Source organism: Salarias fasciatus (genome assembly GCF_902148845.1).
Source record: "Salarias fasciatus chromosome 23 unlocalized genomic scaffold, fSalaFa1.1 super_scaffold_20, whole genome shotgun sequence".
NCBI classification, from domain to species: domain Eukaryota; kingdom Metazoa; phylum Chordata; class Actinopteri; order Blenniiformes; family Blenniidae; genus Salarias; species Salarias fasciatus.
Genome location: NW_021941230.1, coordinates 13,857,764 through 13,876,296, shown reverse-complemented (window position 1 = coordinate 13,876,296; position 18,533 = coordinate 13,857,764). Strand labels below are relative to the sequence as shown.

Sequence of the window (18,533 nt, the reverse complement as noted above, 5' to 3'; positions counted from 1 at the left end):
TGTGTGTGTGTGTGTGTGTGTGTGTGTGTGTCGCTCTCATTTCCTCCCTATCACAGAGCTTATCTCTGGACTGCGGAGAATTGGGGGAGAGTGACAGAATGGAAAGAGGAGACGGAGGAGCGGGAGAACGACACACCGGCGGCGGCGATGGAAAGTGGAGCCGCGGAGTGAGAAGGGCAGGCAGTTGCTCGACGTGTGTGTTTCAGTGTGGAGGTCTCGCTGTTATGTCTGCGGAGGAGCTATAACGAAAGGGGGGTGGGGTGGAGGGGGGGGGGGCGACGCTTTAAAATGACTCTGCGAAAAATCTGCAAACCTGTCTCAGAAACGGAGAGAACACTCCACGGCGAAGGAACCAACGATTACAGCGTGTTTTGCTCCTGCTGCAGGAAAGAGTTTTGCATAAAAAACTGAGAAGCTGCTGAATAAAAAAACAAAAACGGCAAACTTCTCCCTGTGTTTCCTCCTTATCTCCCCCAGGCAGCAGCTCTGCGGCGAACAACTGCCTCCAGAAAATAAGCCAGAGGTGGAATCCAGATGTACCTGGTCAACACACACACACACACACACACACACTCTGATTGAGACAAGCCGATGAAGCAAGTTTGTCTTCACTGCAAAAAGCTTCTCAATTAGCAGCTAATTGCCCGGCGTTAACGAGCAGGACATTTCTTAGCACTAATGAAGCTGGTGGCAGGCGCAGAGAAAAACACTGTGTGTGTGTGTGTGTGTGTGTGTGTGTGTGTGTGTGTGTGTGTGTGTGTGTGTGTGTGTGTGTGTGTGTGTTTCTGAACGACAGAAAGCGGGGGGAGAGAGCGATCTAATGGAGTCAGGTCGGCAGCTCATTTTCAGCGAGCTGTTTGGCATTCTCTGGAAGGAATGCGTGGATGGATTACACTGCTGGCTGCTGCAGCGACTTTCCAATGAGGCTCCACTTTGTCTTCAACCTTATCTAATCCGCGGTGGAACGGCCGCGTCTGCAAAAACCCAGAGCGGGCCGGAAATCCGACGACCTGCCCGTCGACCGCAGCCGCGTGGATCCGCATGTGACGCCGTCAGTCCCACCTGGTCCAGGACCACGGAGTGCGTCCAGGCGTCGCCGGCAGGTCTGTTATCCGACGTCAACAAGGCAGGAGGACCTGCTGGGGGCATCATGACAGAGCAAAGCATCATGGGATTTATTACTGACCGGACTGGACGATGTTCCAGATGTGTCTGGACCAGGGCCGGACTCTCTCTATTACATTAATTTGTTTTTTTTATTCGAAATGACATCCAAACATCACAATGACTCTTCAGATTTCTCCCAAAAAACTAAATTTAGTCTCATGAAACTTAAAGGTGTAATACAACATTTTGATTTCCGGGTGGATCACCTAAATAATTGGTGGGTCCGTTTGTCAATCATTCTGACGAGCTGCTTTCGTAAGGCGGTTCTCCGTGCTTGCGCCCAATCAGCTTCTCCCTTTTGCGCATGCGCATTCAGAGTGTTTATGTAGCCGGTGAGCTTCTGAGCTAGTACTTACCGATGGCGAGTCTGACATAATGAAACTGTAACTGTTTCGGAAAAAAAAGCTTTATTTATGTGCGAGGCGGATCGCAGAAACTGTAAACAGAGCCGTGCACGCCGGAGAAGAGGAGATCGCGCTCGTACACTTCCGCGTTTCCTGGGAGAAGCAGGAGAGCCGGGCGGATGGTCTGGCGCATGCGCGTGTTCAAAAGTGAGTAACAGACTTGGGGCTTCGTCTTTTCGGAGAAAACGTGTATTTCACCTTTAACTTTGGTGAACTCTTCTTCTCCTGCTCATGTTTGTCTCACCCGGAGAATAAAAAATAGTTATTTCCCCCTGTTTTAGTCTGTTTGTCTGAATCTATCCGACATTTCAAACTGAAATATTTCTCGAAAACAACACAGATCTTTAGCTCCGCTCACCTCCGTCGCCTCTTCCTCTCCGCGGCTGCGCTTCTTCTTCGTGGGTGTTTATCTTGACTGCCTCGTTCAGTGGCAGCGCCTCCTAGCGTTAACTGTTGGAACTGCTCAGAAAACTGAAGCATCGTTTTATTTCTTTCTTTATTTTTTTTATGAGACACGCATAGTAAAATCTCATGAGTTAGAGTATCATAGATTAAAAATGAATTTTTTAATGTATTTTTTTTTTTTTTACATAAATAGTCACAGACAACACATTTTTTTTCAGGATGAAAGCAAACAGAAAAAGAGATGAAAAAAATTATAATAAATGAGATTAAAGACTGAAATTGTGACAACGTTGCGCACAAAAATGAAAATAAAAAAACATTCTTAAAGAAGTGAAATCAAACAGGGTGAATTGATGGGCTGTAATACCACAGGTGACCACTAGTTGGACAGTGAATCCTCTGACAGAACAGAAAGCGATGCAAACTATTGATTATGGGGCAAAGATCAGATGAGGCTCAGGCATTACCTCTAAAATTCATATTTAAGTTGAATTTACATCAGAACTCATCTGCATGCAGCTGCTGCAACAGGAGACGAACGCCAGTCGGTCTCAAAACTGACTGCAGCACTTTGTAGCTTCATGTTTGACATCCAGGCGGAGAAATGAGTTAACCGGAGAATAACGTTGCCTCATCGCTTGAAGTTTTCATGGCATTTGGGAAACACCCCCAGTTTATAGCGAGGATGATTCATCGCCTTGGAGTTCGTACAGAAACCAAACGGTGTGTAATCCCCCCGCCGCGCCTGGCAGCGCTCCATCTTCGCCGGGCGGCCGAGCTAACAGGGACACGTAACATATTAGCGCCATCTTTTTCCTGCCGCTCGTCGCGGCCCAACCCTCCCAACACCAGCTCGCCCCCTCCTGACCGAGCGTCCCCCGGCTGCCAAGCAAAACACCTGGCATCTGCATGAGAAGGGCGCCAATTTCACAGTGACTGCCAGGCGGTCAGCTGAGCCGCCGCCGCCGCCGCCGCCACACACATACTGCTGACATGTGTGTGAGGGCAGAGCGACGGAGGGGTGCTCTGCCACTGTGAAGACGATCCGTGTGTGTGTCGGAGCTGACAGCAGGTGTGTGTGTGTGTGTGTGTGTGTGTGTGTGTGTGTTGGGAAACCCACAGAATAAGAACTTAATACAGCAGGAGTGTGTGCATGACAGGCAGCTCGGTCTGGACGCCTGTAAAACTCTTTTTTTTTTTTTTTGGCAACCTCAGAGCTTCTGGAAACAACTTTGCGTTCACATGCAGGGGCACACTTGTGTTTGTACAAAGTGCATGTGTGTGATTTTCTGTGGTTCCAGTGTCTCGCTGACGCTGATGCGTTTCCCAGTCGCGCGCCTCCCGTCCGCTGGCAGCGGTTCGGTGCGTGTCGGCGCTGAAAGGCTGACGGACGGGGTCCAGGGGTCACGGACTTCAGCCGTCGCTGGCCGCATCGCGGCCCCCGCGGACCGCGGCGCTTTCTGCCGTCTTTTCGGCCGAGAGGGAGACGGCAGATGCAGAAGTAACCCGGCCCCAAAGAGAGGAGCGGAACTCCTGCCTCCTTCCCCGTAATGGGATGTATGAACCTTTCATTGTTGCCACGACGATGTCATCAGCTCTGAAAGGGGGCTGCTGTGCCAGGAGCGGCGGCCGCGTTGCCATGGCGACGGCCGGTGTAGAAGATGGTGGTTGGTTGGTGGCTTGGCGGCGGTGTGTGGGCGAACAGGAGAGGCAGCCGGAGAGCCGGCGTCGCTTTTAGGGGTAAATATGGTCCAAATTAGCAGCGCGGCTGCGTCGCGTTCGCGAGGAGGAGGAGAAGAAGAAGAAGAAGGAGGGAAAAAAAAAAAAAAAGAAAGAGACGCATTAAGTAAAAAAACGGAGGTCTTAAACACAACACAAGGTGAAACCAAGCAAGAATATTGCACAGGATATGAAATTATTTCCAATATCAGCCCAACTGTGGAAATTCAATTTCACAGTTGGTGAACAATATCAAACAAACACACTGGCTGAAAGAACACACTCCAGCTGGAGTGACGCTGAATGAAACGGCGGCGCCGAGGCGGGTGAAGGGCAGGCTAACGGGGAGCGCCAATCCATAACTGCACCAATCTCCATATTCGGGGCCGTTTAAACTGCACATTAGCCACCAGCTATTCCCATGGCCTGTCTCAGACCTGAGGGGGGGGGGGGGGCTTTGTAATGAACTGTATAATTAAATGAGGAGCTCCGCTCGGACTGCACTCCACTCCGAGAGCGTGACGCCTTAACGAGGGCCGGATTGAAACGGATGGCGGCGGGTGAAGGACGGAAGGACGGCGGGCTAATGCGCCGGAATGCGCCTTTAATGAAGAGGATGAGAGGGGAGGGGAAGGCGAGCGGGCCGGGGGTCACCGGGGGGGGGGGAGGGAGCTCGCCGTACCTCCATCCACTGTACGCCCCCCCCACACCACCCACCACCCTCCATCTGCCTGTGCAGCAGAGAGATAACTGCGGCGCTTCTCCTCTTTGGCCTCCCCCGAGCTCGCCGTTTGATTGACACATGCTAACTAGCCGAGGCGTCGGACGGGGGCGCCGGCAGAATAGGTAATGCTAAGAGAACATAACCGGGGAATTCTCCCACAGCCCCGCGGTTCATGGGCAGTCCACCGGGGAACACATTTGGGTGCATGCATTCCTTTTTCCAGCGCTGCCTAAAAAAAAAAAAAAAAAAAGAAAAGAAAGAAAAACCTGGGCTTATGAAGTGTCACATTAATTCATAACAAACCACAGCAGGAAGATGTAAGAAGACCGTTTCCTCCAGCAGACACTTCAAGGAAGGATGCTTTAATAGCCTTTAACCCTTTTTTTGATTTTACGGTTGTAGAAGTGTCAAAAAATTGCGCGGCGGCTGAAGCGTCTGCCTCTTTTTTCAAACTTTAAATCTCTGGCAGCTCGTCGCCGAAGCCGAGGCCTCGTTCCTTCCACGACGACGGTCGCTGAAAACACTGCCCCTGCGCACGCCGTGCGGACATAAGACGGTGTTTGTCGTCGCGTAAACAACAGGAGAAGCCTCGCCTCCTGACAGCCGCTCCGCAGCTTTTGCTTAACGGACGTAAAACGCAATTAATTCTGGGATATTCGGCGGCGGTTGTTTATCGCCTCTGGCAGCGGACTGACCGCAAGCGCTCGAAGGAGGCTTGTTTACAGCGCCGTGCACTCCTCTAAGTACAGCGGACGGACGGCGAGGGCGGCTCTGAGTGCTGGCTCGGCGCGTGAACGAGAGGGGACACGAGCATCGCCGTTCGAACAGAGGAAGTGGAGCTCCCAGGCGGCCAGTCCCTGCATCCAGCAGGAATGTGACTGAAACACAGCTAATTATGACGCCTGTATATCTGGGAATTTCTTTTTTCAAGCGTTTTTGGCAGAAACGTGTGATCTCGAAGCGGACTGGTTGAAACCGGGGGTTTACTTCGGCGCCCTGGCGCCTCGGCGGGACCTTCGTCTCCACAGGACGGTCTGCGGACAGCTGCCTCTTCCCACACACGTTTGTCCACCTTTTATCTCGCCCCTGTTATTGTTTCGAACAGGAACGTTTTTATAAAAAGCCTCCGATCGCCGGCAGATCCCTGGGAAAGCGGATCCTCTGAAAAGATTGATCGCGGCTGCTCCGGGAGGTTTATTCGGACGGCGGCGGGTCAAGGCGATGCGGAGACCAGACGCGCCGGCGGAGGCCCGGTCCCCATTGGCCCCGGCGCTAATTAAACATTAACTGATAGAAAAAGCCTTCTCCACACTCTAATTATTCCCCATTTCAAGTCTAATTTCACCAATCAGTGCCATCTTTTACTTGGGAGAGCAAATTGGGCAGTAATCATTTTGCGGAGGAGATTTCCCTGCCTCTAATTGTTGAAGATGATTTAGTCATTATCAGAACGCCGGCGACTCTTATCAGTCATCTCACAGGGCGCGCTCATCCTCAGATTAAGCTGAACTCTGATGGATTTTTGAAGCGATGACTCACGTTGCCGAGGAAGACGGAGAGGAACCAGGCGGCGTGGCACGGGGGCGACATTCTCACTATTTTATTGCAAAAAAAACAAAACAAAAACAAAACACAAGTGTATAAAATTCCTGCACTTTTCTTTGACAGCTTGTTTAAGCAAACCGCCGTTGACACGTTTCGTTTTCAGTGCAGTGACTCTGAGCGGTGATATGTTTCAGGGATCAAGGTAAACGCCTAATTAGCTGCGGAGTTGTCTTCTCTCCGGCGCGCAGATCAAGGATTACACATTTTATTCCAAAACACCACGAAAAACATCATTAACAAAGTGATTTGCGATGTACCTACACACACACACACACACACACACACACACACACACACACACACACACACGCACAGTGAGTGTATCCGAACCATCAAAGACAAAAATACACAAAAAAAAAAACAAACCGAACAAAACCCAGCAGGACGTGGAGGAAGTCCCAGCGACAAAACATGAAGGTGGAGAAGACACTTTGATGAGGGGGGGGGCCGGAGCTTCCTGTGTCCTGTTTGTCCATCTTCCACGTCCGTCCTGTGTTAAAACAACCTGCCGGCTCAGGGCGATCCGTCCCTCTTTATTTCCTTCATTTTGATCAGATTGTGCAAAAAAAAAAAAAAAAATCCAGTCAATCTATCCAATCCCCGGCGCCGGGTCGACTCTGTGGCTCCTCTGCTCATTTTCATCGATTCAGCTTTTCATCAGCTTCACAGTGAAGACTCGATCCCTCCTGCAGGTATTTACAAGCTGTACCAACATATACAGAAATCACTCACACACGTATTTTAAGTCGGGATGAGCTCGTCTCTCTTCGCTCGCCGGTGTTCATAACCACATAAATTAACGTGGAAGAACCTGATTGGTCGGCAGCTCGGCTGTCCTCAGACCGCTCCGACCACCGGCTCCTTCCGCCTCGCCGCTCGTTCCTCGCCGTACCGCCCCGGGCTGGCCTGTCGCCGGTAGGCGTCCACCCGGCCCCCCGCCGCCTCGTAGAAGTGGCGCCCCCTCTGGCCGGCGCCGGGCGAGGGGGGGGACGTCCTGCCTGGACGTGGCGCGGTGCTGCTGCGGGGGCTGCTGGGGGTGGTAGCGCGGGCTGGAGTGACCCGGGACCGGGGGGTCGTGGTAGCGGCCCGAGTAGGGGCTGGGGTCCCGAGGGCCGGCCCTGGAGTGGGTGGGGTAATCGTACGGATCCCTCCTGGAAGACAGAAGCCAGAAGAAGCTGAAATGTGAGATTTTTCTGTCTGAAGGACCCGTCAAACACCCCCGAGTCACACACAAACGCAAGGATGCTTGGAGGCGTGGGACATGGCAGCGTGTCAAACTAGTTTCAACTGGTTTGGAGTGGAGGCCGTGCCAGAGACCCCCCCCCCCCCGTGTGGAAAGCCTCCTTCTGTTAGTCGGTTTACACGCTGAGGCAGTGGCCTTGGCAGGATCCAGCCATGGGGGGGTCGAGGATGGAGAGATGCCAAGAGATAACAGCAAATGCCTTGGTAAGCATATATGAGGCTGTGTGTGTGTGTGTGTAGGAATGCCAGTGTGTGTGTGTCCCCGGGGTCCGCAGTAACGAGGCAGCCAGCTGGAAGTCTCCGGTTCCCCCCCCCCGAGCGGCGGGTGATTAGGGGCTAAACCCCGGGGTAAGGCGACACGCCGGCCTCGGGGAGACGCCGCGAGAGCGCAGGGGAGCGAGGAGCAAGAGGAGAGACGGGAGAGGGCTGCTCGCCTTTCATTCAGGCCCAAATGTTTTCCGTCTTGTGTTCAGTTTCCACCGTGGGCTGACACACAAGACCCTCCGGAGCAAGTCGGCGAATCAGCGGGAAGGAAACTCTCCTATTTTTAAAAGTGGTGATCTCTAAGAGTCATGTCAACATCATAAATGAGAACATTTGGCACATTCGAACGCTTCCCGACACACGTCTTCCCCTGCGGGCGATCCGCCTGGACCATGTAAGGCAGCGGCGTGGAACACGCTTCAGTTCAGAGGCCGCATGCAGGCCAGCGCCATCCTGAGCGGGTCGGACCGGCGGAACAAGAGACAGGATAACCTTTAAATTAAAGCTGCAAAGAGAATATGTCATGAAAATTACTCTGACCTCGGCGTAAAGTAGTTTTAATGATGCAAAATCCAGTGAAATGTCCAAAAAAAACTGTTGCATTCTGGGTGTTTTTCCAACCCTCCCAAATGCATCTGTAAATCAGGGGTTCCTTCATACGGCCCTGATCCTTCCATCCCAGATTACATGCAGTACTGCCACCAGCCACCAGGGGCGGGGGATATATTGAGTCGGGAAAACTTCAGAAAATACAGATTAGCGTTGGATATCAAATAATTTGAGGCTTTCCATGTCTCATCCTCAGTCCGATCGGGTTCTAAACACTAAAATACCTCACTGCATTGACTGTGATGCTTTTTCATTTCTACGTTTTCACATAATTGTTTTATTTCGTGACACAAAGCACGTGGAGAAGTGTCTTTAAAAAGCACGACGTCAAAAAGACTTCACTGCATTACGTCTAAATTCAATAATCCCTTCGAGGATCATGACTTCCTTGAATCAACTCCGCTGAATGCAGATGCTGACTGCTAATTAAAAGCACATGAGCGCATTTCCTTCTGCGGTCTCGTTGCGCGTCCGCCGCCGAAATATCAAGAGCGTCCAACCTCTGCAGTATATCAATCGGCGGCGCACATGTGGATGTTTACTTCCCGCCCTTCAACAATGGCTCCCACTGCAGCGGCGGCTCCACAGAAGCCTTGAGTTGAGCCTCTCCCCCGTTCGGTAATCATATCCTGCGTTCCCCCCCCCCCCCACCACGGCTCAGCACCTGTTGACTGGCCAATTAGAAGCTCTCACTCGCCACAGATTAGGTGGCGCAGAGCGTCGGTCTGTAGTCCGGCCTCCGCAGACGTCCCCCGAGGATATTCGCGGACCGGTGACGCACATTTCTATATGTGTGTGTGTGTGTGTGTGTGTGTGAGTGTGTGTGTGTGTGTGTGTTTGTGTGTGTGAGGCCTGACCACCCAAACAGAGCTGCAGGACACACAGGTGGTCCCAACAATGAACAGCAGCAGGAGGAAAATGACTGGAGGAAGCAAAAAAAAAGAAATGGGGATTTGAGGGACGGAGAGAGAGAGAGAGAGAGAGAGAGAGAGAGAGAGGAGGGGAAGGTCAACTTCCTCATTAATCCAGATTAAATGGCGAAGGCCACCGAGGGAGGCAATGAGAGGGGGAGAAAGAGACGGGGTGATACGTGGGAACACCTGGGACCTCCGGCCGACTCGGAAACACACGGAGCCGTCTCTTCCTCCACATCCCTCCCAGCCAGCCGTTCATCTTCCCCCTTCCTCCGCTCCACGCTCCGCTCGTCTCTCCGTCACCTCCGCGGCCCGGCTCCGCCGTCTCCCTCCGTCACCTCTTCACGCTCGCCCCGATTTTAAATGACTTCCTCTCCTCCTCTTGGAGGCCGGCTGACGCTGGAACGCACATCTCAAGCCTTCAGCTGCAGAATGCGAGTACGCGCGCGAGGGAGAGAGGCGGCGCTCCTCCAAACCGGTACGGAGAAGACCGTGTTGTGCAGTTTCGAACATCGGAGCCCGCGTGTCGCGTTCCCGAGGACGGCGGCGGAAGTTTCCCTCAACAGCTGCCGCCCGCGACGCCTCATAAACACGGCAAACATGGCAGATTAAAGCGCCGTTCGCCGTCGGTAATGACAATTAAAGGAGCTCCGCCGGCGCCGCTAATCTACTTTGAAAAGGGTTTATGACAACGAGAGACAAGCAGACAGTAGGTGTGTTTTCATTCAGCTGTCAGGCCGGTTTCACGTGCTCTTTCTCAAACGTCAAAACAGAAAATAAAGTTGAAAACACTGCATGCAAATGAGCGGTTTAAATGAGAGATAAATAGGTTTGAAAGAGTGTCAGCAGAGGAGAATTAGTGTTTAGTCAGTTGTTATTTTTACTCTGTGTTGTTTTACTCGCTGACTCCAGCTATTATTAATAAAACCAGTGTTTGCCTCAGTGGGAGCCGCAGACGTTAGAAGAAAACATTTCGAAAACTCAGTTTGGATCTATTTTAAAATGAGTATTTTGGTGTCATTTTAATGAAGGGGCGGGTTTTAATCGTGATGGGGGCTTTAAAAGTGATGGGGGCTTTAAAAGTGATGCGTTGTCGATTCAGAAAAGCCCTGAGAGGGAAAAAGGAGATGAACATATCCACAGCCACGCATGTGGATGTGTGTGTGTGTGTGTGTGTGTGTGTGATTACAGAGTGAAAGCAAAGTGTCCATCTGGGACTGTGTGTGTGCTGTTGTGTTAGAAGCTCATGACAGTGAAGAATTTAGTGTGTGTGGCGGTCCGGTGGAGGGGGGGGGGGGGGGGGGGGTGGTGGGTTATCCTGCACCTGCCCCCAGGAAACGGAAGGAGGAAATGAGTAACACTCCCCCCCCCCCCCCCCCATTAGAAAGCTCATGATTCCTTATTACCCCCCCAACGCACCCCACAAATACCCCCGGTCCTCATAAGTGCTTCACGCTAACCAGCTGGAAAACAAGCATGTGTCTCTGTCAGACACACACTCACACACACACACACACACACACACACACTGATTAAAGTGGGAAAACCAGGCTCAGACGGAGAAGTGGAGCTGTGAGGAGCTGGAAAACACGACACATGAACGCAACATGAAACAAGTTCAGTTCGTCAAGAGTTCTGACCGATCACTGCGGCTCTGATCAAATCTAAATATTCACACGGACAACGCAGTTCTCAGGTGGAGGCGTGGAGACGAACGAGCGGCGTTTGCGCCGAACTGCAGAGAAATCGGGGCCGGCGGCGGCGTGCACCGCGGACATTTAACTGACACGAATACCAATTAACAGCCGTTTGCGGCCCGGATTCATTATTGCTGCTGCGATTGGCGGGACGAAGAAAACATGCAGACGCACATGTGGGCGCATCTGCCCGACGCGCGTTCACCTGTTAGCCGGCAGACACGCGTCGCATGCAAAATACATTAATTACACGGGGGTAGGAGAAAAAAAACAAAAACAAAAAAACCCCCCAGCTGCTGCACCTTTCTGTCAGTGCTAATGGTGGCGTGCTCGCCCAGCGGCTCCGGAGGCTGCAGAGGAAGCCATTAGCCATCCAGCCCGCTCCGCTAATCAGCGCCGCCTATGTCAACAGCGGCGGTGGAAACTGGCTCTCACCTCCATGCGGGCGCTTCATCTAAATGGCCCGTGTTTACATTCTCCGTGAGCAGCACCGACGGGGGGCGGGGGGGGGGGGGGGGAGTGTGTACAGTATCGGTGGCAGGTAGAAATTGCAGGATGGGAGCCAGCCGGGAGACGGACCGGTACGGAAACCAGGAATAGGAACCCAAGCAGGTTTAAGATGCTGTACCACTGCCCCCCCACCCCCACCCCCCCCCCCCACCCCCCCCCCCCCCCCCCCCCCCCCCCCCCCCGCCTCCTGACATTTCAATGACGCCACTGAGCATTTAACTTCCAGCCCTTCTCTTCATTCCTCTCCCCTGATTTCACGTTTCTCTTCCCGGACGGCCCACAAATCACCCGAGCAAAGGTGAAGCGGCACATTACGACGGGGGTGAAAGGTCGGGCGGGACCGCGTAACAGATCCGTGTCGAGGGAGACGCCGGGACGTGATGGCTGAACCAGATGCAGAACCGCCGAGGCCATTTTCACTCGTACACGACAGTCCTCGTATTCCTGGCTGAGCTCTCCGGGAGCGCCGCGGCCTCCGAGTGGATCTCTTCTGTTTTATTTATAAAGCCGTGATTTCATTTTCAGGCACACAAGACGGGAGAGACGGGAGGCCGGGACGGAGCACGGCGAGACGACGTAAACACAAGTGACGGAGAAAGCGCCGACGAAAGGATTGAAGGAATCAGGGAAACCGGGGGGAGAAACGGTTACTGTAAACAGGCAGAGCCGCCGGCGCCTCGGCCGCGCATGAACGAGAGCCGGCTGAAGCCCCGCTCGTTTCCCGCCGCTGATTCCATCACATTCGGCCGTGTCTGAGCACAAACCCTGCTTGCTGGACAAACATGGCCGCCCGCCGTCGTCACCGGTCGCCTCGCCTCCGGGGAAATCAGAGCAACGCTCCACGGGGAGCGTCACATGCTCTCCAGCTACTGTTCAGCGATGAAGAAGCGTCGCCTCAACTTTTAAAGCAATCATCTCCGATCCTGACGAGTTGCCAGCTGCTGCGGCCCGAATTCAGGAAAAAAAACTGCCGCGGCAAGGACGCCCACCGAGCGCGCCAGAAATTAAATGACTTACGGAGACAATAAGTTTAGCCGAGTCGAGCAGAGTTGAGACTGAGTCATTCGACAGCTGGACAGCAGCGGGGGGGGGGGGGGGGGGACTTGATCACTTGTGAAGCTGCCAGGAGCCGGATCGGGCTTTAATAAAGACGAGGCGAGCGCAGCGAAAATCTGATTTCTCCGCTGACCTTGAAAAAGCCATCTGAATTCATCCACGGCCCCAAAACAAAAGTCTTAACAATATTACCGCACGGAAAGCGGTAACAGAGCTCCGCAATAAACACAGAGGCTCAACCACCGGCGGCTTTTACCGACTTCAGTCCATCCGTGGAAGAGCGTCAGTATTTCATGTTGCTTAGTCTTGAATTTCACGAGTTTTCAGGCTGATTAAGGCTGAACGATCGACCAGAGTGTTCAACTTGACTGTCCTGAATCTGAAGAAAGGACTGTTTTCCTCCTCCATCCTGAGTTTCTGGATGTCGCTCATTAGGACCGCGGTGAAAGGTTGGAGAACGCCGAGCGGCTGAGAAGTCCGGGACAAGTGAGCAAACACTTTTCAGGAAGGTCAACCGAGAGTCCCTGACGAGCTCTCGACATGCCGGGGACGGGAGCAAAGCCGCCTCTTGTTTTTTAAAGAGCGCTCCATGAAAACGAGTCCGTCAGACTTTAAAACCGCGAGAAGCTCCTCCGAGTGACTGACGGGCAAACAGAGCGGCAGTCCTGACGGAGGTCGTCGGAGGTCAGCCAACCGGCTCTTCAGAACTCTCAAAGAAGCGGGCGATCTGACCGTACTTGGGTCGGTGGAAGGAGCCAATCAGGACGGCCGTCCTCTGTCCGTCTCGGCGGGTCGTCCCCATTGTTCGCATGTGACAGAGCTTTGCGAGGCTCCCCGTCGCAGCGCCGAGCTCTTCGCCATCAGCTGCACGTTAATCAGCCAATTATCAGGCTCGGCCAGCGACGACTCCCAGCCAACCTGGCCCCCTAATCCAATCACCTTTGGGGAGCGGGTCACGGGGTCCCTCTGATTGGATAACCTGGGGCCGGGTCGCCGCGCCCCTGACCCGCTGCTTTGAATTGGTAATGACGTTAATTTTCTCCATATGGCCGAGTGTGTGTGTGTGTGTGTGTGTGTTTGTCCCGAAGCGGAAAGCCTATCCGGAGGCTGAGCTGCACCCCGGCGCTAATGGCTGCTGGAGAGAGAGGTAAGAGCCAAAGCAGCACTATCACCCTCCCTGGGGCAAACCCCCTCCAAAACCCTCGGCCGCTCTCTCCACCGTCTTTCCAAATCCCCTCTCTCTCTCTCTCTCTCTCTCTCTCTCTCTCTCACACACTCCAGCTTGTTGGCTGCGGGACAGCTGCCTTCAGCGCTCGGCTCCACTCCTTCCCATCCAGCGCTTTGGACGGAGGGAGACAAACTCTCGACTGCAGAAGTGGCAGATCTTGATTTAATGCAGTTGCAGATTGCAAAACAAGACCGATTTTCCAAATCCGAACCGAGGGACGTTGACTTTCCGGCCGTTGCGGGAAGAGAGGAAGTATTACGTTTCTTTAACCTTGGAGGCTCAAGAAACAACGACCTCCTTCCCAGCTTTTCACGGGGAAAACTCTGATGTGTGTTGACATGCAGATGATTAGCGACCCCAATCCTGAGTGTGCAAAAGTCTGATTTCTCCCCGAACACTTTCTGATTCTGCCATGATATCATCCCCAACCCTCGGCCTCTTACCTCTGCCTCCATATGTTCCCATCTGTGAGATGCTAAAACTCCTGCACTATCCACACACACACACACACACACACACACCTCCTTCACTCCAGCTGCAGCCTCAGCCGGCTCCACACAAAAGGCAGGCCAAATGTATGCTAATGAGAGCCAGGCCAATGGTGGAGCCGCACTCATTTTGAGAGGAAATGGCTTTCAATAATGGCGGCCCCCGGGGGGATTTCGCACAAAGTTCAGCTCCACTTTGAAAAATGCATTCAATTCACTGCTGTGTCTGCTCTCTCTCCTTTTCTCCTGTTTCTGCCCTCCTCTCAGTGAAAAAAAAAAAACAAAAAAAAAACATTCCCGGAATATATTTGTGTGTCCCCCCCCCCTTCCTCCTCCTCCTGCTTCAGTATTTATGCTGGAGATCGTTGGGAGTTTTGGTGATTTATCTTTGCAGAAACAAGAAGACAAACATGGGAGTGCGAGCGGGGCTCTCGCTCTTTCTGCCTTCCTGCCGAGGCCGGCGTCCCCGGGAGCGCGTTAAACTGTGCCACATGCATTTCAAGTGGCTCTTATCCGCCGGGTCCGGCGCCTAAAAATACTTCAAAGAGGAGATGAAGAAGAGTTAAATAACAGCGCGGGGGATTTGTGGAGGTGAGGAGCATTCTTGGTGTCTCCTCACTGATGGCTGCTGCTTCGAAACATTTACGCCGTCGATATTATTTACATAATGGGAGACGCATTAGAGGGAGAGCTGGAAAACACTGCGGCCGAACTAATGCCTTCATTATGAATTTGTTTACTTGGATCTCTTGGAAATCCGTTGCACAACTCGCAAGACTGCAGACAGGGGATCTCCTCTGAAATGGACGGAGCCGCAAACTAAAGACCGACCAAGAAAAACGCAGAACTTTTTGAAAACGGCGCCGTTAGCGTGCCGGGCCCCAAGCCGGCGCCACGAGGCTCGAACCGGGAGCCTTTCCCTCGCGAGGCGGCACCACTCTGACCTTCTTATGTGACAAATGGAAACGATTAGTGGATTATCGGGGAAGACGGAGACGAGCGAGCGTAAAAGACGGAGAAGTCGGGGTCTGAGCTGTCGGAGGTCGTCCAAATCTCCTTCATCCCGCCTGTCTGCATCTGCCTCCACAGCTGGATGAGCTCTCCCTCCCTCCATCAGTCCGTCTTCCCTTCTCTCTCCCAGACTCTCGTCTCCCCCCCCCCCCGTGAGCCGGTGCTGATGTCTGCGCTCCCTGGTGCCTGTCATATCAGGAGGGGCAATAACCCGTGAAATGACTCCTCTCTTTTTCTCACCCTCCTCCTCCTCCTCCTCCTCTCCTCCGGTGTCCCCTCTTTTCCTCATTCCCCTCCTCTCGCTTTCCACTCCACGCTCCACTTACCTGCTGGGCCGGGAACATCGCAAATGATGGCTGTGGATGTACGTGTGCTTTAGCGTTTGACAGGGAGGCCGGTTAAACAAACATGGGGGGGTGGAAATGTGCAGTTTCATTAAACCCGCGGTGGAGGTTACACATCCTCCAGAGGAGCAAACCCGCCGCCGCGCGCAGCCACGGATCCCGCCGCTCTCCTGAGAGCCGATCAGTCCTATTCCTGGGATGAGTAGACACTCCCAAGGCAAACACTCCAGATTTAATTATAAGCTCCAAAGAGGATTAGTCTGTGTGTGTGTGTGTGTGAGAGAGAGAGAGAGAGAGAGAGAGAGTGAGTCAGTGGGGGAGACACAAAGCGAGGGAGTGGCGAGAAGGTACCCCTTCATTTCCTGCGCATAAAACACACCGGGCGGTCTCACCTGGGCTGCGTGTGGCGTGTCCGCTCCGCGTCGTCGTAGCGACGCTCGGCTCGGGGCTCGGCTCCCCTCGGCGCCGCCTGCGAGGAGAGACGGGACAAGAGGTCTGAGTGAACCGGGTTCCCCAACGCCACCCTGGACTCAGGTGGAGGAGAGAAACGGCGAGATGAGCCGCCGGCAGCAGCTGAGAACACACACACACACTCACACACTCACACACACACACACACACACACACACACACACACACACACACACACACACACCCCGAGGCTACATGTTTAACCTCAGCAATATTTCAGGAGCCCGACGGAAACCGAAGCGGCCGGGTGAAGTATTTAAGGCACGCGTGTTTTCACATGTGCAGCCGTGTGGTTTCAGGAGAAACTGACGGAGGAGAGAGCGGTGTGTGTGTGTGTGTGTGTGTGTGTGTGTGTGTATGCTTTCTGCAAACATGTTTTTAAAAAAAAAAAAAAAAAGGCTTCCAGAGCACGTTTTCAGATGTGGGCTGGATGTTGTTTTTTTTTTTACCACAAACAACAAGTAATGAGAGACTGGAGCGGTGTGCACGCTCAGAGAGATCACACTTGAAGACGGTCGTCAATTAACCTCAAACACACTTCTGAAGACGTCCAGAAACGAGCCGGATTCCATCCCACTTGAACCACTGCGCCGCCGTGTCAAACGCCGCCTGCTTTTCATTCCGATAAATCCAGCGTTCCACCTGAGAAACGTCGGAAAACTCTTGATGTTTAGAGTCTAAAAATAACTTCTCGTTTCCTTTGAAGAAACTCGGCTCGAATAATGGAAAGCAGCAAAGTTTTAGAGCCTGAGGCAATATTTGTACTCGTATTGTGCCAAACTTCTGAGGTGTCTAAGATGATTTCATCTTCACGTGTGTTTTATTGGTGCTTCGCATCAGAAATCCCAAGAAATTAGACTTGTAATGCAGTTCTGTACCAGGAGGTGGTGTCGTGAGTCACTGTGGCCAAAACTGACCAAAATACTGAGAGCCAACTTCCAATATTAACTCATACCCACAATGCATTGCACTCTTCTTGTATTTGAAGAGAATCAACAGGCTCGAGGAAAAGCTGAAAGCGAGGACACGGTGGGACCGTCCCTCAGAGGCCGGAGGCTCGGGAGGCAACACGCAGTTACAATTATCTGTAATCTGGGTTTTCAAACACAAACACGGGCTGTTTGCCCAGCGGACGTTTCCACGGTCGGACGCGCCGCGCGCCACGCACACACACCAGCCCACGCTGCTCAAACACACGGACAGCAGCCATTACACACACACACACACAAATAACGCACAATAACCGACATGTACACAGAAAGCAGTGGTCACAGCGATGACACACACGCACGCACGCACACACACACTCAAAGAGGCAAACAGACATTTGATCCAGGCTATCAGAGAGATACAACCCAGCGAACGCCCACGCGCGCGGTGTTTAATATCACAAACACATCGAGAGTCTGAACGACTCCACGCAGGACCAGTCGATTGCTGTGTTTTTCATGCACGTACGAGTTGGAGCTCATTGTGCACGTCAGCGCGGCGGCGGCGCATTAGCAGATATCATTAGCATGTCTCTGTAATGTCGGCGCTCTAATGCGAGCCTGAACGGGAGCCAGGAAGCGAAAGCACATCAGAGCCACGTCTGGGGCCAGGCTACCACTCTGCTCACTGGAGTGGACCAGTGCGTGTGTGTGTGTGTGTGCGCGTGTACAGTATACTTATGCTAATATTATGCCGGTCATGAGGGATGTGTGTCTTTGTGTGCAGTTTTATTATGATGTCAAAAAGTGAGTGCTCCATCTTTGGATGTTGGAGAAGAGGCCATTATGCAAAGAGATGCATAATGTGAGGTAAAGGAGGCATTAGCCTCAGCAAGGAGCTGGGACTCAGGTGGAGGACCGTGCGTGTGTGTGTGTGTGTGTGTGTGTGTGTGTGTGTGTGTGTGTGTCTGTAATACATCTTCTGAGGTCGTGACTGAAAAAAACAAGGACAATGAGAATACATGTTTGGATAAAATGAGTGAAATCTTTTGTCCATTGATTGTATTAACATAACAGCCTGCAGCCAAAGGTCTGCAAGATCCCTTTATGAGGTTCACACACACGCGCACACACACACACACGCACGCACACACACACACGCACGCACGCACGCACACACGCACGCACGTCACATGGAGGCCCATTTCCCCTAAATTGGACAGTCAGCTTTAGTGCCAGATGATGTGCCTTGAAATACTGCTGTGGCTGCGCACACACACACACACACACACACACACGCACTCGGAACACATCTTGTTCTCACCATGGCAACTGGTAAAACAGCGATATGAAATGCATCCAGGTTCGAGTGGTGGGACGCGTGAGGAGGCGGGCGGCGAGCAAAGAGCGCGGAGTGTGATGAGACGCTCTTCTTCACACCGAGCGCGAGATCACGTCCTCGCCCTGATCCGGGCGACGACACCAAGACCGCCGGCGCGTGAGTGAGTGTGTGTGTGAGTGTGTGTGTGTGTGTGTGTGCAGAAGTGCCTTCTGCAGACAAGTAGCCGACAGAAAACCAGCACTGCGCGCACACACACACACACACACACCTGACGAGGAGTTTCCTCTGCTGGCGTGTCTCGTGGTAAAAGTGTGAAGCTGAAAGACTTTGTTAATCCTGGAGTTCTTCTCATCTTCGAGTTTTTTTTTCTTCTTCTTTTCTTTCTCATCAACGGAGCGTCACCC

General features: G+C 52.8%; 1 pseudogene; it reads right to left on the bottom strand.

Annotated features, from left to right (window-relative positions):
• Positions 1–3,118: 3,118 nt before the first annotated feature.
• The window catches only part of LOC115383649 (uncharacterized), a 105,691-nt pseudogene continuing 90,276 nt past the window's right edge, over positions 3,119–18,533 (bottom strand).